Genomic DNA, 26,215 nt, shown 5'->3' with positions numbered 1-26,215 from the left:
CCCAGCCTAGACCACTGTTTTTTTGAAACTCCAAATCTATTCCAAATTTTGATTGTGGGCACCTCTGTCTCTCTCTCATTTACACAGTCTGGCTTTTTCCTCCTGTTTTATAAAAGCTTGTTTTAAAAGGTGGCATTCTATTTATTTGTTCTTTTCAGTTCAAAAGAAATTTGCATGAGATAAGGGGCTATTGAGATTGAGAGAACTCAGTCTCTCCGGCTGCTAATTCCCAGTCAGCTAGAGAAGTGGTCCTGCAGCAGGTAGTTGGTAACCACCTAGCAGGCCAGAGGTAGGGAACCTGAGGGGCCCACGCACAGTCTGGAGTCTGTTCGGGTGCAAACTTCTCAATGATAAGTAACAACAGCAAAATATACGAGAAGAACTGTCCCAAAGTATATGCTCTAAGAAATGACCTTGGGAATGCTTTCCTAAGCTTCCTCCAAAGGAGCAGAAGACAGAGACGTTGTTTCTTTGAATGCTTCAGTGACTGTCTGGTGATCACCTGCAGGCAACATGAGGTGGAGCCTTTTATTAACGTTCTCAGACCTGACAGCTAGAGATGGATGGATGCTCCTTACTCCCTGACACACACACACACACACACACACACGCCCCACAGCATTACTGCATTAAACTTCAGGGGAAAGGGAAAGCAGCTGTCACAGAGACAGTCATTTATTTAGGATAAATAAATATTCCATAGCTCCCCTGCTTGGTGCTCCGGTCTATCTTAATCCCTGCGCACAGCCTCTCCTCCAGAGCCATGAAGTCAGCAGGAAGCAGATATGTTTTACGGGCTATGTGTCACTTAGCGCCGCCTGTGCATCCTAATAGGTGATGAAATAAGGGAGCCGAAGCAATTGCCATCAAGGCTGAAAATGTGGCACCCTGGGCTCCGGGTTTGTCCACTCTTGGGAAGGCAGGGCTGGTTGCCTGCTTTCTGGCAAAAGGCAGAAAATGGAGCTGAGCGGACGCTGCTGTATTTGGAGTGGGAGAGCAACATTAACACACACACATGGTACGGGAAGAGCAATGACACAGGCAAAATAAAGGTTTCCCTGAGGCGCAGGGGAAGCGTCTCTCTGTGTGCACTCAAGGCCCAACGCACCTCTGCATCACCTGCTGCGACACCTGCCCAGAGGAGAGCTTGCTGCTTACCACGCTGCCTTTCGACCCTCAGAAGCAAAATCCACCTAATTATTTTAGATCTAAGAGACAAGAAATCTGTGCCTGCTCATAAGACTGGGAGACGTGGCTGAGCAGTTACGGACTGTGCACCACTGTTTCAAGGCCACGAAGGTGTTCCCAGCACTGGACGGCATGAACATGGAGTGGCAGCACAGCGGGTCTGATGCAATAAGTACGCCCTGCGACAGCAGCCCAGGTGGCTCTTTCCCTCGCCACGTGAATGAAAAATCACACAATTTTAGAGCTGGGAGGGAAGAGAGTGATCTTCTTGTCTGGGTCCTTTATTTCACAGATACGAGAAACAGGGATGTCTAAGGTAGTCCTGCTCTGAATAATGAGTCTTCCCGGGCATCCTCAGAGCACTGCTGGGAGAGAGGACGAACGAGAGGAACCAGTTCTGCTCTGCCCCCACGCACCAATTGCAGCCAAAAGCGAACCAGCTTCCACCAAACGCTGATACGAATGCCAGCGCAGAAACCGAACAGGTGACGGACCCCACTCATCAGGCCGCCCCACCTGGGTGGCATAAATCACTCCCAATCGACCAGACCACAGCCCCGATCTTCATGTGTGTGGTTCTGAATGGCCATCCACACAAGGATCACACGCAAGACGTTCCTTTCTTTAACTTTTCAGCAACAGACCCAGAGTGCTCAGCAAATGTCCCTTTTACTCAGATTGCAGGCTTGATAGAGTCCGGTCAAAGGATAGTGCTCTTTCCTGGGCTCTCCTACTTACATGAAGAAAGAATTGCTGAATATTTACCGATTATTATAAGAAACCTAATAAAGGAACCTGATAGAAATTCTCTGATGGGTTAGTTTTTTTTTTTTTTATCCCCTCTTACAATTTACATATTTTAAAGAACTCAAAGTCTCTACTTCCAAAGTTCACGCTGTGGAACCGAGCCTGAAGTTACAGAGAGAAATCAGCTGTCATAAATCCTCCATTTATGATTATCAAAGAAAACAAAACTTTGCACCCAAATAAGGAAAACAATGTCTGACCTTCTTTATAAGGGCGACGCATCATCAGTAGCGCCAGGGAGCGCTGACTGAGGAGGTGACAGGCACAGCAGTGAAGAGCTCAGCTGACTCGGGACAGACCTGGGTTTGAATCCTAGATACCCATGTACTAGCTGGGTGACCTTGGGTGAGTTACTCATCTCTAAAATAACAACACCGTCCCCTATTTCACAGGATGGTTGTGAGGAACTGAAGGAGACAATGCGGCTTTAAGCCACCTGGCACTCAGCGTATATCCAGTAGTGGTGAGCCCGGCTCCATTCCTGGCTCCGACGGTCATTTTATAGCCTGGTCTCCTCCTCTTCATCGTCACAGTAAAGTAGTCAAAATAAATAATCACCAGGGTCCATCGACTCAAAGCTGTAAGAAAAGAAGTGTTCAACTCTCCACTAATCCAGTCTAGCTGATGCCCAGTGAAAGAGAAATGGCCTAAAACTTAATAATATTGTACAGTGTTTGGTGTATATGTTCATAAAATTATTGACTTTGATGTCACCCCAGGAATTCCTGCTTATTTGGGTTAAATAAAAAAGGCATAATCTTTCACATTTGAAAAACCTCTCAAAACTATCTCTACATTTTATATCCTACTGCCAATGCCCAAGGCCAGGGCCTTGTCATATAACTTGGAAATTATCTTGAATCATCTCCAAACTGGGTGTGAAGGGTCCACGGTCTTCCTTCTCTAATCCATCTCCCACGGCAGTCAGTCACCTTCTCGAAACACAGAACTGCCCGTACTCCAAGCCTTCCACTGCCTTTGTGATAGCCAGCACACACCCTCCACTCAGATGCCCCTGCCCTCTCCACCAGACTTCTACTCCCATCCCCCAATCTGAAGGAATCACTTACTCTTGACCTTCCACACCAGTCTGTCTAGAAGTGTGTTACAGCACTGAACATTTTTTTGCCTCAAGTTATGATGACTTAACCTAAATGTCTGTCTCTACAGCTGGACTGTAAGTTGTGCCTTTTCCATCTTTGGTTCTTAGCCTCTTGAGCCTGAGTTAAGCCATGCATGTAGCAGGTAGTTCCTAAAGTCTTACTGAATTATTTACTTAATTGGTTTCAGCAGGCCCTAATCAAATATATGCTTGAAGAGAAGCAGCAGGGCTGGGTAGTTAGACAATTCATTATCACAGTATCTTTGATCAGTCAGCTATCACTCTGGGAAGTGCGGAGACCGGAAGACCAGCCCATGAGATGTTAGACATGAGGCTGGCTGGGTTTTGACTGGGAGCAGAGAGCAAGGAAGAGCAGCACTTGTTATACCTGTGTCCAGGAAACGTGGGCAGGCAAAACTGTTTTCTTTCTCTGTCTTCTCTTCCTTCTCTTTGTCCTCTCCCCCTTATTACCCCCTTCTTTCTCTCATCTCCAATTTTCATTCATTCATCCATTCATTCAATATCTAGTGAGTGCTTACTATGTGCTAAGCACTGTTCTCACACCAGGAATACAGCAGCCAGCAAAATGAAGCCCCTCACTTGCCTTCTAGGGCAACATCTCAGCTTTCATTTCATATGAATCAGCTGAGGATCTTGCCAAAGAACAGAATTGGGACTCAGTAGGTCAGGGTGGGGCCGAGAACCTGCAATTCAATAAGCTCCCCAGCGATGCTGATGCCAGCAGTCCACGTTCTCTGGGGAGTGAGGTTCTAGACTAGAGCAGTGGTCCTCAGCCTTGGCTGCACACAGGAGTCACCTGGGGTTTTATAAAATACCATTGCCTGGGTTTCTTCCCCGGCATTTCTGATATGATTGTTCTGGAGCACAGTGGAGGGTTTTTTAAAACTCCCATGGTGATTCTAATGAATATCCAAGGTTGAGAACCACTGTTTTAGTGGGAGGATGTAGACAGAAATAAACACTTATTCCAGATAAGTGCTATGAAGAAAAACAAAGCAATGTAAGTGCAACAGAGTGTATATTATTTTATATAAGGAGGTCAGAGAAAGCCTTTCTGAGGCGGTGATATTTGAGCAGATGCCTGAAAGAAGTTCACGGACAAGCCATGCAGTCATCTGAGCCCCATGTAGAGGAAACAGCACGTGCAAAGGCCCTGAGGTAGACGTGTGCTTGGCATGTTTGAGAAACAGCAAAGTGAGACTAATGTACAAGAACACTCATAAGTTGACTTTATGAAAACAATGGTTTATAATCATAGTAAACTAAGAAATCTAATGTTAATGGGAAGCCTGAAGGCGTTCAACATGAGTAATGACTTAAATATAAAAAGCATTCTGAAATGGACAATTACCAAACATTTGGAAGCAAGAGAAAGGCACACGTATATGTTAGGTCACAAGAACTGTATCAGATCCATACCACTATGGCCATAGTATAGATAAGTGATCACTGAGGCTCACTGAGGCATAGTCACTCGCCCGAGATCATACGAGAGCTAGATTAACTCCAGCCTGATGGACTTCAAGATCTGTTCTCTTTTCACCACAAATTAATCACCCACCTGGTCGTTCTCCCTTCCTCCCACTTCACACACATCCCCATCTCAGCAGTGGGTAGGAGACGGAGGGCAGATGTCAGAAATAGGAGGAAAAGGGTGAAAGTGAGGGGAGGGAGGGAGGGAAGGAAGGAAGTACAGGCGGCTGAGAGAGAAAAAAGACAAGTGTGAAGAACAGCTGCGTCCTCCATCCATGCCTGAGCTCCAGACTGTTCGCATCTGCTGCTCACAAAAGCCCTGGGAGATGGGGGGATGGTGACTTTCATGTGTCAGCTTAGCTAGGACATGGTACCTGATACTTGGTCAAACACTGTGCAGATATTTTTTAGATGAGATTAACACTTAAATCAGTAGACTCTGAGTGGAACAGACTGTCCTCCATAACGTGGGTGGGCCCCACCCAACCAGCCAAAGGCCTAAAGGGAAAAACACCAGGGTCTCCCATGGAAAAGGGGGTTCAGCCTCCCGACTGCAATAGCAACTCTTCTCTGGTCTCCAGCCTGCCGTCCCCTCCATACACACATACACACTTATCTATCTATTGATACCCATAGAGATCTCCTATTGGTTCTGCTTCTCTGGAGAACCCTAAGACAGATGGTAACACCATCCCCATCTGTGATGAGGTGCTGTGTCTCTGAGAGGCTTCCCAAGGTCACACGTCTAAAAAGGGACTGGACCGAGACTGGCACCCAGGTCCTTTCTTCCACACAGGACCTCTGTTGGAGCTGGCATTTCATCTTAAATCTCAGACCAGATTAACATATTAAAAATCTGACCACACACGAAATGTTTGTAATTGCACTTTTATCCCTTAAAACGGATGAGACGGATGAAATAGGACCAAGGCAAAGGCGAATGAAAGGAACATAATTCCCCTTGTCTGCAGTGCCTGAGATCACTGCCTTCCCCTCCGCGATGGCTAAAAGGTAAGACGGGGTCCACGTGTACCGGGGCTCAAACCTCCACCTGAGGATTAAACAAAACGCTTTGTTTTCATGAGGCTTCCTTGTTAGGCTAAAAAATAATGATGGGAAATTAACACAACCGCAGATGCCAGGCTAAAATTTCAGGGCTAAAAAACACAGAAGAAAGGCTGGAGTTTGCTGGAGCCTTGACAAAACAGGAGACAGAAAGTGGAGAAAAATAGAGAAAAGCGACTCAGTGATGCAATTCCACCCACAGGGGGAAGGTTGGGAAATACCATACAATTCTTCCTCCAAAATGTTGATCAAAATACTTTCTGGTTCAAAAATAATGGTGTTGAAGAAAGTAAGGAAATGACGTCGAAATCATGACTTCAGACAGTATTTCTCTATACTTTATTCATTTTAAAGCCATTAAGAATGTGCCCCTAACAGGACTCAGGGGGCCACTGTTCCCTGTTTGACTGACATCTGAAAATGCTTTAAGGGACAATGTCTGGAAGCAGAGGAGCAGCACGGATCTGCCACAGACAACAGCACACACATTCTCTTTCCTTCAGAAAAGGAATCTGGGCACCAGAAACGAGATCTCTACATACCAGTGTCTACACGAGAGAAAGAACCAGGATATACAAAGAAAAAGGAAGGAATGTTCCAAAAAGAAAGTTTCCACACTTAAGTGGAATAACTTCTGCTCCCTCCAGTTAGGGTGGAGAAAACTAACCTTGCAGGCAGAGAAACTTCTAGAACTCGTGATGTGCAATGGTCCTCTCAATTACTAAACACTGAGTTAGACTCCATCTTATCAGAAAAGGAAAGAGTTAAAAACACTGAAGAAACAAAAATAATGGCCGAGTCCATGTTGAAAACCTGGGAAAATACGTTCAGGAAAAGAAAACAAGATAAAGGGGCAAAACTTAATGCCAGGCTCAATGCTCCGGGGACACCCAGAACTCCCAGAGGATGGGCCATGACCTTTCTTGCTATTTGCCCAACTCAATCGATCAGTAGTGGTCATACTGAAGAGTGCTGTGATTATTTAACATTTGCCGTGGTCCTGGGAGGGAGAGGAAGTCCCAAATATTTACCAGGCCTGGCTGAGGCCTCTGCCCCTCCAAGTTCCTGCATCCTCACCTGAGTCAAGTAGGAAACTGCCTCGTCTCAGTGGGCTACACTGCAGCCTCCAGGACCTGTTTAAACACAAAGTAGGGTGTAGCTTTCCAGAGGCGAGCAGAGAGGAGGCACATAACCCTCCCACTAACCATCATGTCCTGCAGGGCCCATTAGGATTTCTCTGTGGGGCTCAGAAACTGTGGTCGCCAGCAGGCTTCTGTCGAAGAACCAAAGCTTTCTAGAAACAGCAGAACATTCCCACCAAGGGCCTCATTAGCCTGGATCAGCTCCAGAAATGCCCTAGTTATCAGCCAGCAGAGCACAGGGCCCGCAGGCGATGGACGCATCTTAATCCTAGCAGTAGCTTCTAGCTGTAGAGCATGTTCTAGTTTAGAATGTGTTTAGAAGCATCAGGAGCAGGGCTCTGAAGTCGGACTACCTGGATTCAAATCCCAGTTCTACAATGTTTTTGCCATTTTGTCGCTGTAAAGTGAGCACAGTGATAGTAGCTACGGCCAGGGACAAACAGGTGAAGCACTTAGATCAGTACCTGGCACATGGTGACATGTACTGAATACAGACTGACGATGCCCCCCACCCGACCCTGGGACACGGGAGGCAACAGGAGCTCAGAGGAGCTAAACTTCTTTCCTTGTGACAAGCAGAACCAGAGCTCCACGCAGAAGGCAGGGGAAGCACGAACATGAGGGTGCATGTGGAGGGTGGGTGTACGTGTGCTGGGGCCGGGGAGTAGGAGGTATCTGAGTGACCAGGGAAAGCCATGGAGCTTGGGGAGGAGAGAGAATACTAACAAGGAGAAAGGAGTACTCCCGAAAGAGAGAGCTGGCTTTGCTTGTACAGAAAATCGAGGTTTCTCTTCCATGGCCTAGGCCAGAATCATCCAAATGCCTTCCTGGTACGTGACTAACATACCGCTGACCTCCTGATGTGAGGATATTCTGCAAATTAATTCTGTGCTGCCACCTGCATGGCACGCAGGGAGGGACGGCATGCTGCGTCACTCAGGGTTCTCCAGAGAAACTGAACCAATAGGGTTTGTGTGTGTGTGTGTGTGTGTGTGTGTGTGTGTGTGTGTAAAGAGGTTTATTTTAAGGAGCTGGCTCACGTGCTTGTGGAGGCAGCCTAGCCCATTTGCAAGGCGGGCCGGGAGGCTGGAGAGCCATGGGGGAGGCGATGCTGCAAGGCCATCTGCGGCAGCGTCCCTCCTACTGCAGGCAGGTCAGCGTTTGGTTCTACTCAGGCCTTCAACGGACTGGATGAGGCCCACCCACATTATGGGGGGCAATCTGCTTTACTGAAAACCCACCAAGTTCAATGTTAACTTCATCCATAAACACCTTCACAGAAACATCCAGAAGAAGGTTTGACCACATATTTGGGCACTGGGGCCCAAGCAAGTTGACAGACAAAATTAATCATCACATATGCCCTACATGTTTCACCTTCAGAGATCCTGCCCGTATCACAGACAATTAAGAGATCTCCAAAGCAAACCTGAGTTCTAGCTGGGCATCACAGCGCATGCCTGTAGTCCCAGTGACTCGGGAGGCTGAGGCAGGAGGACCCCTTGAGCCCAAGAGGTCCAGACCAGCCTGGGCAACATAGCAAGACCCTGACTCTAAAAAAGATTAAATTTTGTGGGCCTTATTGCCTTCCTTTTTTTTTTTCTTTTTTGAAAGTCTGTGTAGAACTCATGTTTTCTTTTTTTTTTTTCTTTTTAGAGTCATCTGTCCTCACATCCCAGGTCTATACTCTTGTTAACTTTTCTCATCAGGATGCCCCAACCCTAAACTTGAGATGTTTCCATTTGGCCGTGGAATCCCAGTTTTGTCTGACTGACTCCAATTCAGGTTAAAAGAGATCAAGGCTGTATGTGGAAGTGAGAGCTCTCTCCTGTTGGAAACAAAGGTTAACCTGAAGGAAAAGTAGAGCTTTTGATGTAAATCAGGCTGAGAAAATCACAAATACAACTGCTAAGGGAAGAATGGATAGGCTTCAAATGGCTTATAAATAGATCTTGTTAAAAGGTCACTTTGTGTGCTATAATATAGAAGGAGACAAAGCTGAGATTAAAACGATCATAGCCAGGTTCTAGTTCAGTCGCTCGATTAACAGGTAAATACGTCCCTGGGAAGTGACACGTCAGGTCACGGGGAGAAGAGCGAGAGCCAGGTATCCCCACACCATGCCAAAGCCCTTCCACTACACTGTACTCCAGGATAGACTGTTTAGGCCACTTGCCACAAACATGACTTGGAGCCGGCACTGAATCAAAGGAAGGTCCAGATTAGAAGACATAAATCTACACGAAGGAGGTCAGAGGAAAGGACTCGAGAGAAAATCATTCTTTACACTGAGAGAAGGAAAATCACCAAAGGCTAAACCAAACCGAGAGGACCCCGTGGACCCACCGCTAGGGCTGACACATTGGTTCCGACAAATCCCAAATTTCTCACATTTACACGAAAACCCTCCTTCGTGATGACGGAATTCTCAACACCAGCCTGCTGATTGGAACTAGACGGGACAGAATTCTCAACACCAGCCTGCTGTTTGGAACTAGACGGAACGAGTGAGTGCATGAGGGATCCACGCAGATGCGGTGCACAGCGAGAATAAAAGACACCCCGTCCGGCTCAGGGTGAGAAATGCTGGGATTCCCGCGGGGTGGGATTCCCACAGGTGTGCTCTGGTCCTCAGCCGGCAGACCCGCTCCAAAAGGGCCAGGCTGCCTCAGCGGTCCTGCTCGTGGGAAACGTGCCCGCAGCTCAGGACGCCTTCAGTATTTTTAAGACCACCCATGTGAGAAGCAGGGAGTGAGAACGAGAATTATCTTTTCTCCCCGACACAATTTTTTCCTCTCTAGCCTCTTTGACATGGCCGCTCTTCTTCGAGACTCTGAAACTGAGCACTCTTGTTTACTTCATGAGTTCCCTGAGGTTTGATTGTTGATGTCTGTGTGCAAGTCAGCGATTAGCATTCCGACTTCAAATCCTTCTTCAGAGTCGGCCAAAGGAGTCCAAGAAGTTGGCCACAACCACCCGCTGGGAACAATAGACCCTTTCAACACAATACAGGTTTGTCTTCCTTTTCAAGCACGCAGGAGCTGGTCCTCTGGCAGAGAGGTCTACCCGACTGTTCGAGGTGTTCACTGCGAGGCAGGGGGCTCCCCGACAAGAAAAACCAACCTGCGGGTCGTGTGTCCGACAGAGTCGAGATTTTATACTCAATTCCATCTATAGAATTCAAAAGGTGAATTATATGCAAACAGATTCAGCCATGAAAGCAGTCATCCTAGAAGCTCCTGGCTTGTCAGTCTGGGCTGAGGGTAGCCAGCTGGGGGCTCACCCACCCCCTCCACCTGTCTCTTACCTGTCCTGCTCACAAAAGACAGTCCCAGCCAGGCATGGTGGCTCATGCCTGTAATCCTAGCACTGGGAGACTGAAGCAAGAGGATCACTTGAGCTCACGAGTTCAAGACCAGCCTGAGCAACAGCGAGACCCCCCGTCTCCATCAAAAATAGACAAGATTAGCAGGCATCGTGACAAGCGCCTATAGTCCCAGCTCCTTGGGAGGCTGAGGCAGGAGGATTGCTTGAGCCCAGGAGTTCAAGCTTACAGTAAGCTATGATGACACCACGGCCCTCTAGCCCGGGGCTACAGAGCAAGACTCTGTCTGAAAAAAAAAAACAAAGACAGTCTGTCTCTGAAACCTAACCTTGAGGTCAGTAGAAAAACTCGGTAACCTGGCAGGTAGGGAGGCCTGACCACCACAGACGCTCAGAGCACCCTGACTCGCTATTTTACAGAGGAAACATGAGTAGTGGCCTCTAAAAACTAAAGCTCACAACATCAGACTCTTTTTTACTTTTATTCAGTCCTGGTTGACGAGAGACAGTCTTGCAATGGGGCGGAGTCGGGCTTTCCCAGCGAAGAGACGTGGAGCTTAGTGCCTGCTCTGCCCTTCCCTAAACTGGGCAACGTAACCTCTCTGTGTGCCAGTGTCTCCACGTGCACAAGGACAAGGAGAATGCCACCTGCTCTTCTCACAGGGTCATCACCAGGACGGAATGAGCCAGCAAAGGCAAATACTTAAGGCTGCATTGCAAATGAAAGGCATTGTTACTTTCATTCCTTTCACCTACCTGGAAGCTGGGCCTGGGACATCAAGAACTCAGACACACGAGCAGAAGAGCGCTGGCTTCCTAGCTTCCCTGTCCCAGAGAGGTCCCCACAGGGGAAACAAGCCAAAGCGAACCGTAAGCCCTCCAAAGGCTTGAAAACCACCACAGTTCAAGGGTGGCTCCAAAAGACAGGACTCCCGCCGTTGCAGTAAGTCTCTCAACAGTGTTCTGGAAAAGCCTGTAAGTTCAAAGCTCCCGCTTTCATTTTTCTGTGCTTCCATGGATATGAAAGGCACTTAAACGCAGGCAGCTGGGCTGACTCCTGGCCTGCTTTCTCGCGGGGGCGAGCACACAGAGGTGGTCAGAGAGTCCGGGTGGGCAGACAGGGGTCAGAGTTGTCCCGTTGCCTCCTGGAATATTCTCATGGTGTGGACCAAGTCAAACACTTGAAAAAATGAGCTTTTTAATCTCTTTTTGTCTTCTTCTAGTGTTTTGTTTTACCCTTTTGTTAATATGTTAATATTTTAAAGTTAAGTGTCCTAAGGTCTGGGACTTTATATCCTTAAGTCAGACTACAGCAGGCTAGATGGACTAAATCGAGACTTTTTTTGGGCTACTCAGGCAAAGAAGAGTTGAACAGTCCACAGCACAGAGGCAGTTTGCCACAAAATTGCTCCATTATCCCAGGGCAGAGAATCTAATCTAAAGCAGCTCAAAAAACATCTGAAGGCCAGGGCAGAGAATACAAATAAAGGAGTCAGATGCTTGAAATACAAACACACACACACACACACACACACACCCCCTTCCCGGGATGACTTACAAACCAGGAAACCTTGGTTTTTAGAGAGCCTTTGGCTGTTGTAGAAAAAATTAACAAACTTTATCCATCGGCAAAGCATGAACTATTTCCCAGGGCTAGCATGTTTGGGCACTACCCTGCTTTGTCTCCCGATTTTTATATGACATTATGTGTCTCCCTGTCTTAGCACATTGTTATCTAATGTAACAGCAACAGAGAGAAAAGGCCTCGTTCACCTCGGTCCTCGTGGTGTACGTTAGATCTCTAGCTCGCTCATCCCTTGTAACTGCCATTTTGTGTCCTTTGACCTATATCTCCCATTTCCTCTCCCCTCCTCACCCCCACCACTGTGTCATTCTCCCTCTGTGTATTTGAGCCTTTTTTTTTTTTTAAGGAAAAAAAAAATTCCACATATAAGTGAGATCATGCACTATTTTTCTTTCTGCGTCTGGCTTATTTCACCTATTATAAAGTCCCCCAGGTCTGTTCGTGTTGTGGCAAATGGCAGGATCTTCTTTTTTAAGGCTTAACAAAATTGCATTAGGGATTTTTGTCAGATAACTAGATTTTAGTTGCTCTTGGCACAAAAAAAAAAAGTAACAGTGAGATGATAGATAGGTTAACTTTGTTATATTATTAGTAACCATTCTACTATCTACATGTATCCCATATCGTGTTGTGAACCTCAAATACACATAATAAAATTTATTTTTTAACAAAAAGGCTTTGTGAACTCACTCCCCTTCCCCTTCTTCCACTAGCACTCTTCTTTTCTTGAGCCACCTTCATTCAGCCAGTTAATTCTTGAGTCCCTACCATATGCCAACACTGGGCTTGACGGCAGAAATACAGAAATACAGTAAAGAACTAAAAGACACAGTCCCTGTTTTCTTTTTTTTTTTTTGAGACAGAGTCTCACTCTGTTGCCCAGGCTAGAGTGAGTGCCGTGGCGTCAGCCTAGCTCACAGCAACCTCAAACTCCTGGGCTCAAGCGATCCTCCTGTCTCAGCCTCCCGAGTAGCTGGGACTACAGGCATGCACCACCATGCCCGGCTAATTTTTTCTATATATGTATATATATTTTTTAGCTGTCCATATAATTTCTTTCTATTTTTAGTAGAGATGGGGTCTCGCTCTTGCTCAGGCTAGTCTCGAACTCCTGAGCTCAAACGATCCGCCCGCCTCGGCCTCCCAGAGTGCTAGGATTACAGGCGTGAGCCACCGCGCCCGGCCAACAGTCCCTGTTTTCATAGTGCTTACCTGTGAGACAGACAAAATAACGAGTAAATAGATAAAATATACAGAGTGCCCCAAGAGTCGCCATACATGGGGAAAATGGGAAATTGTAGCTTAACGTACCTTTATTTACAAAATATTCATTACAAAATTTGACAGAATTTTTCCTTTGTACGGAGACTTTTGGGACACCCTGTATTTGCAAGTATAATAACTTCTATGAAAGAAACTAATAAGACTAAGATAAAAACAGCAGAGGGATGACCTGAAAATATTTTTCAATCACAAGATCAACTTTTCTTTCTTTCTTTTTGCCTGTCTTTCCTTCTTTCCTTCTATTTTCAAAATCTTAGAAATAAACATCTATTTTAGGTGTTGACTCTTACACTCACGGGCAGTCAATTACCTATCTCTCCCTAAAGTTGTCCTCCTCCGATCTTAAACTTGAAAGGAATGGCATAATTAAGGTCATTCAGTCCAGACTTCCACCCAGGAAGTTCCCCAGGTCAGTTCTGTCAACCCCCAAGAAGGAAACTCCTCATTGGCTCTACTCCTCCTTCAAAATATCTCCCAGAACTTAACATGCATTTCCTCTCACTTCATGCTCTTGGGAAATAAAGAAATAAGCTGAGCAGTCAACTGCGAGATAAAAACCCAGCCACGACATTAAAGTCTCACAGGGGCAGAGCGTGTGCTTTAAACTTCTTGGTATCATTCGCATTGGCTTGTCCAAAAATACTCTTTTGATTTTTTTCACACTGAAGATGATAAAGTCGAGTCCATTTTAATCTCTAACCTTTTCTTTTAAAACTCATGTTCCAAATCTTAAATTATTTTTATCACACGTTTCTTGATCTTCTATATTTATACACATTCTTTTAAAGTAGTGACTAAAACAGGAAAAAAATACTCTAATAAGGAACTGACTAATGCAAAGGTTAGCAAAAGGTTATTTTCTTTGAAACATATTATTTTTAGTCTATTTCAGCACTTTTTTCTTATTCAGCTTTTGACAAATAATGACTCCTGGGCATTTTCTTTCAATACTTGTATCAGGTAGTATTTTTCACTTTCTCTATTTATATGTTTGGGGACCTCCTTGAATATTGGTTTTTAAGGTACTGAACATTTCATTTTTTCTCCATTTCCAGAGCAATTTCTGACATTCTACAGCTTCGAATATAAACTGCATATGGGCAGGAACTATGCCTTTTCCTGGGAAGCTTACTTCAAAGCCCTTCGTGGAGAGCCAAGTTCTTTATGGGCCATGTGGTAAGCTCCATTGGCTGGGCCAATGACTTTCGACGTCAACCCAGCTTTGTTTGGCAAAGTTTAAGTTTATACACTTGTATGACAGTTTTCTTTGAGTTCGTCTGTTACTAAAAGATCACAGGGAAGGGAGTGGGGGAGACACTTCTACTACGGCTTGGCTGATCTGTTCTAATTATTGTTATAGTCCAGCTATTCTATGTCAGATACAATCATAAGAACTATCCCTCTCTGCCTGTTAGGCAGGCCTCACTTAGTATGAAGACTGAAAAACTATCCTGACAAGTGCATGATGGAGTGAAAAGCCTGAAGGTCAGGCCGGGCGCGGTGGCTCACGCCTGTAATCCTAGCACTCTGGGAGGCCGAGGTGGGCGGATCGTTTGAGCTCAGGAGTTCGAGACCAGCCTGAGCAAGAGCGAGACCCCATCTCTACTAAAAATAGAAAGAAATTATATGGACAGCTAAAAATATATATAGAAAAAATTAGCCGGGCATGGTGGTGCATGCCTGTAGTCCCAGCTACTCAGGAGGCTGAGACAGGAGGATCACTCAAGCTCAGGAGTTCGAGGTTGCTGTGAGCTAGGCTGATGCCACGGCACTCACTCTAGCCTGGGCAACAGAGTGAGACTCTGTCTCAAAAAAAAAAAAAAAAAAAAAAAAAAAAGCGTGAAGGTCAGAGACTGTCCAGGTGTCTTGTACCAATCAACTCATTTTTGCCACTAAGGGCACAACAAGGAAAGATCTGACAGAAATGTTCCAAAAACAGAACTCTAAACTGCAATTGAAATTATAGGAATTTCAGAATATAAAAAGGCAGGATGTCCAGGTAGGGGCCATCCAATGAACTCTGCTGTCGACAGACCCACTGCAACTGGCCATGAGAAAATTGTCTGTGACTGCCTTGCTTCAAGCCCTCATCATCTGCCTAAAATGTTGCCTCCCCAGTTCCCCCTGCACGCTGGCTGCTAGTCCCCATCTCTCCCATTCCAACCTACCCTCCACCCATCAACCCACAGATATAACTGGGTCGAGCCTCCAAGTTACCTGTGCCCCCTGCTCCTCAGCATGGCGTTCATGCACCCTCCAGCCTCATTCCCCGGCACTCTCGGTGCATTCTGGCTCTCCTTGCCAGCCTTACAATATGCCATGTGTTTTCCCTTGCCCTGGCTCCAGCCATTCATGGAACGCCATCCCTTTCTTCTCTACCTTGAACACCTTCAAAGTGTGTTTGAAATATGACCTCTTCTTTGAACCTTTCTGGTCCTGCTTTAGCACTTAGCATATGATACTACAGTTAGCTGAGTATACAGTTGTCTCTCCCACAAGACCGTGTACTCCCTGGTCACAGGAAGAGTCCCTGACATACAGTAGGTGCTCATTTGTTACACTCACATTAATTGCCTCTGTTTTGCTACTCAGCTCTCCCAAAGAATACCACTCCGGAAGACAGGGAATGCCTTTGGAAGTTTCATTCCAGGAAGAGGCCAAGGCCAGGAAGAAAATTTACCTCTGGCTACAGAGACTAAAAACACTTAAACTCTTGAGTCTTGAAAGACAACGGCTGACTTAAAAAAGGAATGAAATTTTGATATATGCTGCAACATGGATAAGCCTTTTAACATTATGCTAAGTGAAATAAGCCAGTCACAAAAGGTCAAATATTATATGATTCCACTCATATGAGATACCTACAACAGTCAAAATTCACAGAGGCAGAAAGTAGAACAGTGGTCACCATGGGCTGGGATGAGGGAAGAAGAGCATATCAATGGGTACAGTTTCATTTGGGGAAGATGTGAAAGTTCTGGAGACGGAGAGTAGTGATCGTTGCCCAACAATGTGAATGTACCTAATGCCACTGAATTGTACACTTAAAAATGGTTAAAATAGCAAATTTTATGTTAAATATAACTTACCACAAATTTTTAAGTGCAAAAGAAAAAATAAAGACAGTATCTGAGAGCCAAAAGAGTTTTTTTTTTTTTTAAACAAACAAAAAAACCCCATGGGAATATAACGGACAGTGACCCAGTGGATTTGAATTTGTTCGCCAACTCTCAGATTACTGGAATGAGGGGACCCTCCTTGAGGCCTTAAATGGAAGTTTCAGAACTAATGACTGGAAGCCCTGTCTACCACAGTAGGAACAAATACATGAAATACAGTTGACTCTTGAACAACATGGGTTTGAACAGCATGGGTCCACTTACATGTGACTTTTTTTTTTCAATAAAAGTTATATCCAGTGTGCCCATCTCTCCTGCCCTCCCTTCCACCTCCACCATCTCTCCTGCCTCTGCTACCCCTGAGACAGCAAGACCAACCCCTCCTCTTCCTCCTCAGCCTATTCAATGTGAAGACCATGAGGATGAAGACCTTTATGATGATCCACTTCTATCTAATGAATAGTACGTATATTTTCTCTTCCTATGATTTTCTGAGTAACATTTCTTTTCTCTAGCTTACTTCATTGTAAGAACACAGTATGTAAAACATATACAAAATATGTGTTAATGGACTGTTTAAGTAAGGTGTCCTGTCAACAGTAGGCTATTAGTAATTAAGTTTTGGGGAAATCAAAAGTTATACATGGATTTTTACTGACACCCCTAACCCCTGTGTTGTTCTAGGTTTAACTGTACATTCAAATACCTTTCGTTCGATTCAATCAATATACACTGTGCACCTCCAGCGTTCCAGGCCTCATGCTAGGCACTGCAAGGGGATCAAAGCTGATGAAAAATGGCCTAGTAGGGAGAATGACACATAGACACAAATAACTATGGCACTGGGCAAATCTGGACTGAGGTTTATATAATATTAAGATAAAGAAATACAAATGCAGGATAGGAGAAAGGACAACAGTAAGTTCAAGAAGTTCTCCAAGACTGAAGGGGGAACGTGAGTAGGCTAGGCCAGGCCAGAAAGGGGAGCTCAAGGACCTCCCAGAGAGTGAGACCCAGCACCCCTCTCCCACTCCCTGCAGGCTTTTGTCCCGGCCATGGCTGAGCTGATCCAGAAGAAGCTGTGGGGAGAAGTAGAGAAATGTCAACCACTACAGGAGGACTTGAGTAAATCCATGTCAGGGAGGCAGAAGCCTGAGGCACAACTAACAGAAAATCATGTTGTGAAGGAGGAACTGGCCCTGCTGGATGGGTCCAACGTGGTCTTTAAACTTCTGGGTCCTGTGCTGGTCAAAGGAGCTGGGGGAGGCTCGGCCACAGTGGGAAAGAGGCTGGACTAAGATTCAGCTGAAATTAAGCGATGCGCCTCCCAGCTCTGGGACTTTGAGCGGCAGTCAGAGCTACAGAGGGAAACCCTTGCTCAGCTGCAGCAGGAGTTCCAGCAGGGCCCGGCGGCAAAGGCAGGGGCTCCTGGGAAGGCCTGACCCCATGGTGGGGGGCAGGGGAGGGAATCAGGCAGCTCTAGGATCTATACTGTAGCTAATAAAATGTAAAAATACCTGGCTTTGTTTTCTGATTTAAAAAAAAAAATTGTTCTCCAACATCAGTTCAGGGGAGGCCAAATTCATAACCATTTAATGAAGGAAGTTGAATGCATGCAAATGAAGAGGGGGTACACAGCATACTTGAAGTTGAACGACTCTGGCATTCTACCTTCTATTAACACATAACGTGGGGGCATGGCCGCGGCAGTTTTGGATGTGTGCCTGGATCTGAGCCAGTGTGGCACTTTTCTGTTCTCCTCACCTCCATCCTACAGCTGCTCGATTTCACTACTCATGAAAAAGCTCAATAATCAGCAAACCTCCTCCGTATTTTATTTCTTCACTGTATTTATAGATTTTAAAGTCTCCTACAGCATAGTTGAGTTTCTGCAAATACAGAAGAAATACACACACCCCTGGATTTTTTTACTCTAAAATTTCAGTTTCTAATACTCAACTCTTTAACATCTCTCAACAAGACCCATCTACATATGGTTTTATATGTTGGAAAAATAGACCTATACTGCCTTTTCTAGATTATTCATGTCTTATGGAATAATAAAATGGATAATGCTTCATTAAAAAGAACATTTTAAATGAATTAAAAATGAACAAGCTGTATTCTACCAACTTTGACGAGTTTGCATGTTTGATTTCTGTTTTTTGGATGCGTATGCAGCAAAAGTGTTATTAACACATGCAAATCCCACTAAATCCTGATTTCCTTCCATTTGTCCTAGGTGTCTTCAGAAAAATGAGGAAGCCTGGCTCAAGTAGAAAAGAATGTTGTCCTTCCATTTTATTAATGCACTTTTAAAGGAGCAACCTGTTACAATTATCCCTTTGCAATATTGCAGCAACTTAAGTATCTAACAAAAGAGAGGAAGAATCCCAAACAGTGGTATCATGCTCTCACGGAGAGGTCTTCAGAATGCAATGGTAGTTGCTTCTGGAATCTGCCTGCCTGTGTTCAAATCTGGGCTGTGCATTTTCTGTCTATGAATCTTAGCCAGGTCATATAACCTCCCTAATCTTCAATTTCCCCACCTGTTAAATGCTTTAGTGATAGTAATACCTAACTCAGAGGGTTGTGCTAGGAATTAAACAAGAATGCACTGATGTGAAGCTCTTAGCACCATGCCTGGCATATGGTAAGTGTTCATTTTTGTTATTAATCAATTTATATTCTTATTCCAATGCAACCTCTAGCTGCTTTGCAACCTTAGACATTTCATTTAGCCTTTTTGGATCTTGGCTCTCCCTACTTCTATCTTACCATACAGGGATCACAAGGGAAAAGCTGAGGACAGGTCTATAAAGACACTTGTGCTATGGAAAACATTAAACTCCCTTGCTAATTTTGAAAGACCAAGATGCCCTGTTGTGGGATGCCACATCGGGAGGCCCACATGGTAAGGAACTAAGGGCAACCTCTGGCCAACAGCTAATACGAAATTGAACTTCTCTGTCCCTCAACCACAAGGTACTAAATTCTGCCAATGAAAATGGGTTTTTCCTCAGTCAAGCCTCAGATGAGACCACAGCCCTGGCTAACCATATTAATCACGGCCTTGTGAGACCCCAAGCAGATGACCCAGACAAGCTACGTCCAGATTCCTCACCCACAGAAACTGAGATGATAAAAGTATGTTGTGTTAAACCACTAAATTTGTGGTAATTTGTTATGAAGCAACACAAAGCAACTAATGTAGATGTTGAGAATGCGGACAGACACATATGGTACAAAATACACACACACACACACACACACACACACATACACATTTCCACTTCATACCCTTGCTGTAATGATTTAGCCTCATCAGAACACTGCATCAGGGAAGGACAGGAAACCAAGGACAGATATTTAGGAGTCAATGGTAAAAATACTCTCTATAGTAATAGAGTATGGGAAAAAAAATTATAGTTTTCTATGGCATTTCATCAAACAAGTGACAACCAGAGGTTTTGTTTTTAATTTTTGTTTTCAGTTTCTTTTCAAATTAGGCAAGTCAGCCTTTTCTGGATGCCAAATTGGGCAAGAGATTTCGTCAAGGTCCAAATCCTCTTGCCAAATTGTAGTACCTTATGGGCATGATTGGAAATCTCTTGGGGATTAGTTATGGGAAAGGTTCACCAAACAGACGCCCAGATTGGACAGACAACATGCAACTTAGTTCATGTGAAATATGCTCATCCAAACCAGGAGGTCAGAAATTGTTGTGAAGATGTGGATTCTGAATTCATTTTCTATTTAATCATTATACTGTAATTTTCCACCTCCTCTCACAAACAGATACTACATGCCATTAATATTTAGCCACTGGCCCACGGCTCTTACAGTAACATCCCCTTCCATTTTAACAGTATCTCCACTTAAATCTAGACCCTTAAACTCTTCTTTGGTCTTGGGCCTTCTTCAACACTTTCCACAGAATCAGGAAATTTTTTAAGTAAGACAGTTCCTTGGAGATGATCTGGTCATACTCTCTAATTTTACCAGAGAAATTGTAATGACTGGCTCAAATTTAAAAGTGAAATCCTTTTACAACCTTTAAACTGTTTCTTAAGCGTGGAGATGTTTCTCCCTTAACCTTCCCTTTCATCTTTTCCTGCAACTGTCTGCTCAGATGTCTGCAGTCTCTGCTAAGTACCTCCTTTGCCAGGGAAGTGTTTCTGTGAAGTATCAACTACGAATGGAAGAGCTCTCAAGTGGCTCTTGTGTATCATACAGGCTGGGGTGACATTCATGACCCACCAAGTTTCTGCCATTGCTGTCAATCCCCAAGAAACGTCAGCCATGTCATGGCAACAAAAATGAATTACTGGCCCCACTGCCTAAGCGATGAGCTAAGGCACAACATGATCATACTATTCTGTGTAGGTTCACCGATTGCAGCTTAGGGAAAAAGACAGTAAGGAGACCTATTCATTTAAATGTGACAAATATTTACAGAGGTATTGCCTATAATTTTTCTAATTTATTTATCTATCTGCTCCACAAACACTGAATATCCATCACGTGTCTGCCAAATTGCTACTAGAAATAAAAAGATGATACAACAAACAGTCTTTGTCCTCGAGGAGTCTGCAGCCTAGAAGTCAAATATTCCATAATTATAATAATAGGGAACCTTTATTGAGCATTTACTATGTGCCAGGCTGGCCATAAGTGCTTTAGATGGGTTAACTCCCTTAGTTTTCATTGCAACTCGATGAAGCAGGTACTATTTTTACCCCTATTTTACTCATAAGAAAACTAAAGTACAGAAAGGTTAAGTTACTTGCCCAAAGTTCATGCATTCAGTGTTTTAACAAATATTTGCCCACTGTGTCCTAGGCACAGCTCTAGGTACCAGGCATATAGCAGTGAACACGAGACAAAAATCACTGTCCCCATGGAGTGTACAAACTAGTAGAAAGAGACAAACATTAAGCAAGAAACAACTAAGATCAATGTCAGAGAGTGACAAGTGCTGTACAGAAAGAAAGAAAAAAAAAACAACTTAAGCCTTTGAGTTACTCATCACTGAGGTTTCTCCCAGGTGATGTGCACTGCATGTGTTAATAACGTTCCTTTTTCTCTTGTTAATCTGTCTTTTGTTAGTCTAAGTTAAAGGGAAAAAAGATTTTTTTTCCTCCCCTACACGTATCACCACCCTTCCCCAGGCGTCAGAGTTCCTCATGTCTAAAATGAAGAAGTTGGACTATAAGAACCACAAGCGTTTTTCTAATGCTAATGATCCATGAGTCAACCATTAGGAAGAAGAAAGATGTCACTGGAGATGTGGAAAAAGCCAACTGGCCACGCTGAGGGCTGCTGACCACATGAGACTCCAAAGCTCCCCGAGCGCACGGCTAGGTCAGAGGACAAGGGGAACGGCGAAGGTTCCTCGTCATCCTTCAGGACACCCCTCGGTCTCCAGCGCTGGAGCAAAAGTGATGGGAAAGAGGTGTCAAAAGAACACCAACACCCTCCACCTGGCTACCAAATGAGGACAGTATAAAGGTGAGAGCTGGAAGCTCCTCACAATCTGACTCCACGTGTTACAGAGTCTATTGGACGAAACCTTGAGTTGGGAAAAGACAGCCGTGCCAGGTCTTGAGTCACAGTAATGAAACTAGTTCTCCCTCCAGCTTGCATCGTTAGTGTCTGCTCCATTTCACCACCAACCCCCTGGAAGTGCAAAACCGGGCAGGACTGCAACGCAACTCACTTCAACTGGAATACCCAGGATCCAGGGAAAGTAGAGAAAACCTAAGGCAAAGTCCGGTACCTGGTAGGAGAATTCCAATGTCTGATGGAAGAATTCTAATTCCTTAAAAGCAATGGCCTTTGCTGCGGCTCCCTTCCTTTCCCCCTTATTCTTTTCTCCAACTCCCTCCACACTGCTTTGTCCCTGTCTGTATCTCCACTTTATCAGTTCCCTCTCAAGATGCTAATTAAAGAAGGTGGAGAAATCTCTATTTCAACGCGTTAGAATCTGTTCATACCACCAAAGTTTTCTAAGGAGTCCTATGAATTTGGACCAGATTTGATAACATCATTAAAGGGAAGGACAACATACCTTCAGTCCACACCAGATCAGTTTGACATGCGTGAAAATGCCAGAAAACTAAATGTTTCACATGAGCCTGTTTCCAGCACCCTTTGACAGATTTCATCAAAATTCCATAATCAGAAGGTACTGAGATGGCACATGCTAAGCGACAGGCACCATCTTTATATGACCAAGTCCACATTTTCTGTTGACACATGTCAATCTAAGAAGGAAAAAGCACAGTGATAAACTGATACATGATAAATGCTGAACCAAATTCTGCTCTAGCTCCTTAAGGAGAGCGAAAATAGCACTTCCTCGGGAAAGGAAAAGAACATCTTATTCCATGCACCAGCAGGGACATGTCTTCTAAAGAGAGAGACGAGACAAACACACGCAAAAGTACCTGCGGATAAATGATCACGACTCCGCAGCGCTACATATCTGAAAGCAGAGAGAAGGCTGCAACAAACACCGTGACAATGACCAGGTGGATCACTGGCAGAGTTTTACAGGGGAGGGGACTTTTTAAAATATTGTTTTGAAAATGAAAGAGCAGGCCAGCTGCGGTGGCTCACGCCTGTAATCCTAGCACTCTGGGAGGCCGAGGCGGGTGGATCGCTCGAGGTCAGGAGTTCGAGACCAGCCTGCGCAAGAGCAAGACTCCGTCTCTACTAAAAATAGAAAGAAATTATATGGACAACTAAAAATATATATATATAGAAAAAGTAGCCGGGCATGGTGGCGCATGCCTGTAGTCCCAGCTACTGGGGAGGCTGAGGCAGGAGGATCGCCAGATGTTTGAGCCCAAATGTTTCAGGTTGCTGTGAGCTAGGCTGATGCCACGGCACTCTAGCCTGGGCAACAGAGCAAGACTCTGTCTCAAAAGAAAAAAAAAAAAGAAAGAAAGAAAGAAAATGAAAGAGCAGCATGTTTAGGCAGAGAGGTGCCCATTCTGTCTGTGTATGATCATCTTTCCACTTACTCTCTGCACTGAATGACATGAAATATCTATTGTGTGTGACAGAGGACGGTCCACTTGGTTCTGACATGGCCACCTCACTGACTCTTCTGAAGAAGCGAACTTTTTATAAAAGCAACATGAGTCCCAAATTCAAATAACTCCATAAAAGCTAAGGTATAATAAAATATTTTATATACATGCCACCTTCCATAACCCTCATTATAACCCAGTGTGAGCGCTAAGTATTAGTGGCCCAGTTTTCAACTAAGGACACTGAGCCCCAGAGGTTAACTAATATGCCACAAGTCACAGAGCTAAGCGGCAGCAGAGGTAGAGTTCAAACCCAGCCCATCAAACGTTAGTCTGTGTCCTTAACCACTGCGCTAGGTAGGCACGAGAACACAAAGAAATTGGATCTCTAACAAAACAGACCTAAAATAAAGACTTCCAAATAGTCATCCAAAATATAACACTCTGTTATGCCATGGCATAATGTAGAGTGTTCCTCTACCACAGCTATTCCAATAAAAATTTTACTCGATACAACTCCATCCTATCTTCCCAAGTGTGTGCACCTGTGTGTGTGTGGTGGCTGTCTGATCTCTCTTAGAGGGATAATTGGTCGCAGAGACTAGCTGTTTTCTCCGAGAAGAGAACCTCCTGTTGTCCCCCGGCCCTCTCTGCTACTCTTTCCTGAAATCACCACTCCCTCCAGCCAGAGTCCCTGAGAACAGACGGGCAGAGAAGCGTGTGGGTGAGTGGTCTTGCCTGCAGCTCCCCCGGTGCTTCCGCACTAGAAGGCAAATGGATGGAAGCCGCTGGAGACGGAGGGGAGAGAACGACCCAGAAGTGGGCAGCAGCATCGCTCCAGCACGTACGGTTGCTACCTCTGCCAAGGAGTTAGCTTGGCTTAGTCCCTGGAAAGAAAAGCACCACTCCATGCCCAGAGGCTGTTCCTGCGTCTCCACCTGGGTGAGCTCTACTGTCCAAGCACACAGGCTGACAAGGGCCAGAGGTGACCTGGGTCCTTCCCCTACTCTGGGCCCACAGTCAGACCGGCCCTCTTAGCCAACTGTACATGCCACCAAGGGAAAGGGTGAGAGGATGTCACTAAGGAGCACAGACCCAGACTAGTTGTGAGATAGAGGTTGAGAATAAATGAAAATGGCTATGGGCTATCTAAAAACCCCAAAACGTTAGACACTCACAAAAACACAAGCAAGCCATTTGACTTGCCTCGTGCGCCTTCACTCAACTGCACCTTGCATGCTCCAGTCAAAGCCAACCACCTGCCACGGCCTGAGTGTGCCACGTTCTCCCATGCCTCTAACTTCCTGAAATCATCTATCGTATCCGCCTCCCTAATCTATCTTGTGAACTCCTACCCATTATCCAAATATCAGACCCAACACTGTCTCCCCCTCCCACCCCGGGAGTCTTCTCTCCCAGGGAGAGGTAAACACCCTTTCTCTATGGCCTAGGAATTAGAGCACATTATCATAATGCACTCTAATCCTCAGCTTGTACACAGCCTCTCCCCACTAGATGGAAGTACTTTAAGAGCAAGAACCAGGCCCTATTAAGATGGTGCCTGCCCAGTTCATGGAAGATGCTAAATAAAACAATGCAAAGAAAACAACTGACCTGATTAGAGGGAAAAAAATGACTGGTATCATAGGGAACATGGCTTTACTTTCAAAGAATTTAACATAAGATGAGGTCAACAGGCATTAACTACAGTGACACCATGATGAATGAAAGTGCCTACTGTGTGCCCAGAGTCGTTCCAAGCACTGCATAGGGCTGGGAAGTTGGTAGGAGGAATAAAGTTAAAATAAGATGGTATCTGTCTGTTTTCAGTTGCTTATAACAGAATACCTGAAACTGGATAATTTATAAAAACATGAAATTTATTTCTCCCAGTTTTGGAGACTGGGAAGTCCAAGAGGCCGAGTGTGGTAGGGGCCTTCTTGCCGGTGGGGACGCTGCAGAGTCTCAAGGTGGCGCAGGGTATCACATGGCCAAGGGGCTGAACGTGCTAACTCAGTTCTCTCTCTTCCTCTCCTTGTAAAGTCACCAGTCCCACTCCCATGATAACTCATTAATCCACGGAAGGATTAACCCATTCATTAGGGCACAGCCCTCATGACCGATCACCTCTTAAAGGCCCCACCTCTCAATACTGCCACATTGGGGATTAAATTTCAACATGAATTTTGGAGGAGACAAATATTCAAACCATCGAAGTGTCCTGTCCCCTACAAAGTTCATGTGCTATTCTTCACACCAAAGTGAAATATAATGTACTGAGGATTTACCTTTACTGTGCTTCCCACAAATGATCTCCTAGCGTACAGTATACTGCTGGTTTTCAAAACATGGAGTCATATACACAAAGGATCTCTCGCACACAGACAACAGATTACCTGTACACAAATATATTTATGGCAAACCTGTTTGCAATAGCCAAAATCCTGGCACCAACGTGAATGCCCATCAGTGGGAGAGCAAAGGAATAAACAGAGTATAATTACATACAACACAACATTATAGGGCAGACAAAGCAAATGAACTAATGACATGTAGCAATATAGATGAACATTAGCAGTAAAAACATTAAGTAAAAAAGTAACCCCAAAAGATTATATAAAGTCTGATGCTCGTTTTATGAAATAAGAAGACAACTAAAATCAAGTATATATCTAGAGATACACACTTTTTATGTGTATATATTTTATGCTCTTCTGTAGGACTACACAGAGCCGAAAGAAAGTATGTTGGAAAGAAAGGGAAGATGCACACAGGATTCAGACAAGGTCACCTTGGGTAGAAGGAGGAAAAAGGATGAGGTGTGGGGAGGCCCATGACGTGGTCAGATAGAGGTTATTTTCAAAGTCCTATCTTTTGTTTTTGGGGATGAGTTTATGGTCACTGGTACAGACTGAATGTTTGTGTACCCCCAAAATTCACATGGCAGAACCCTACCCCTCAATGTGATAGCATTTGGAGGTGGAACCTTTGGGAAGTAATTAAGGATGGAGCCCTCACGAAAGGGATTAGTGCCCTTATAAAAGAGACCCTGACGAGCTCCCTCACCC

The 26,215-nt window shown here is 44.9% G+C and overlaps 1 protein-coding gene and 1 pseudogene across 3 annotated transcripts in view; one reads left to right on the top strand and one right to left on the bottom strand.

Moving 5' to 3' along the window:
- Positions 1-26,215, bottom strand: part of ETV6 (ETS variant transcription factor 6) — a 221,393-nt gene that overhangs the window by 159,364 nt on the left and 35,814 nt on the right. The gene's annotated exons all lie outside the window — the stretch shown is intronic.
- LOC138397190 (prefoldin subunit 6 pseudogene) lies at positions 17,138-17,569 on the top strand (annotated as a pseudogene).

The sequence above is a fragment of the Eulemur rufifrons genome, chromosome 16, assembly GCF_041146395.1.
Source record: "Eulemur rufifrons isolate Redbay chromosome 16, OSU_ERuf_1, whole genome shotgun sequence".
Classification (NCBI taxonomy): Eukaryota; Metazoa; Chordata; class Mammalia; order Primates; family Lemuridae; genus Eulemur; species Eulemur rufifrons.
Note: the sequence above shows the minus strand (reverse complement) of the source record. Positions and strands in the feature narration are given on the sequence as shown.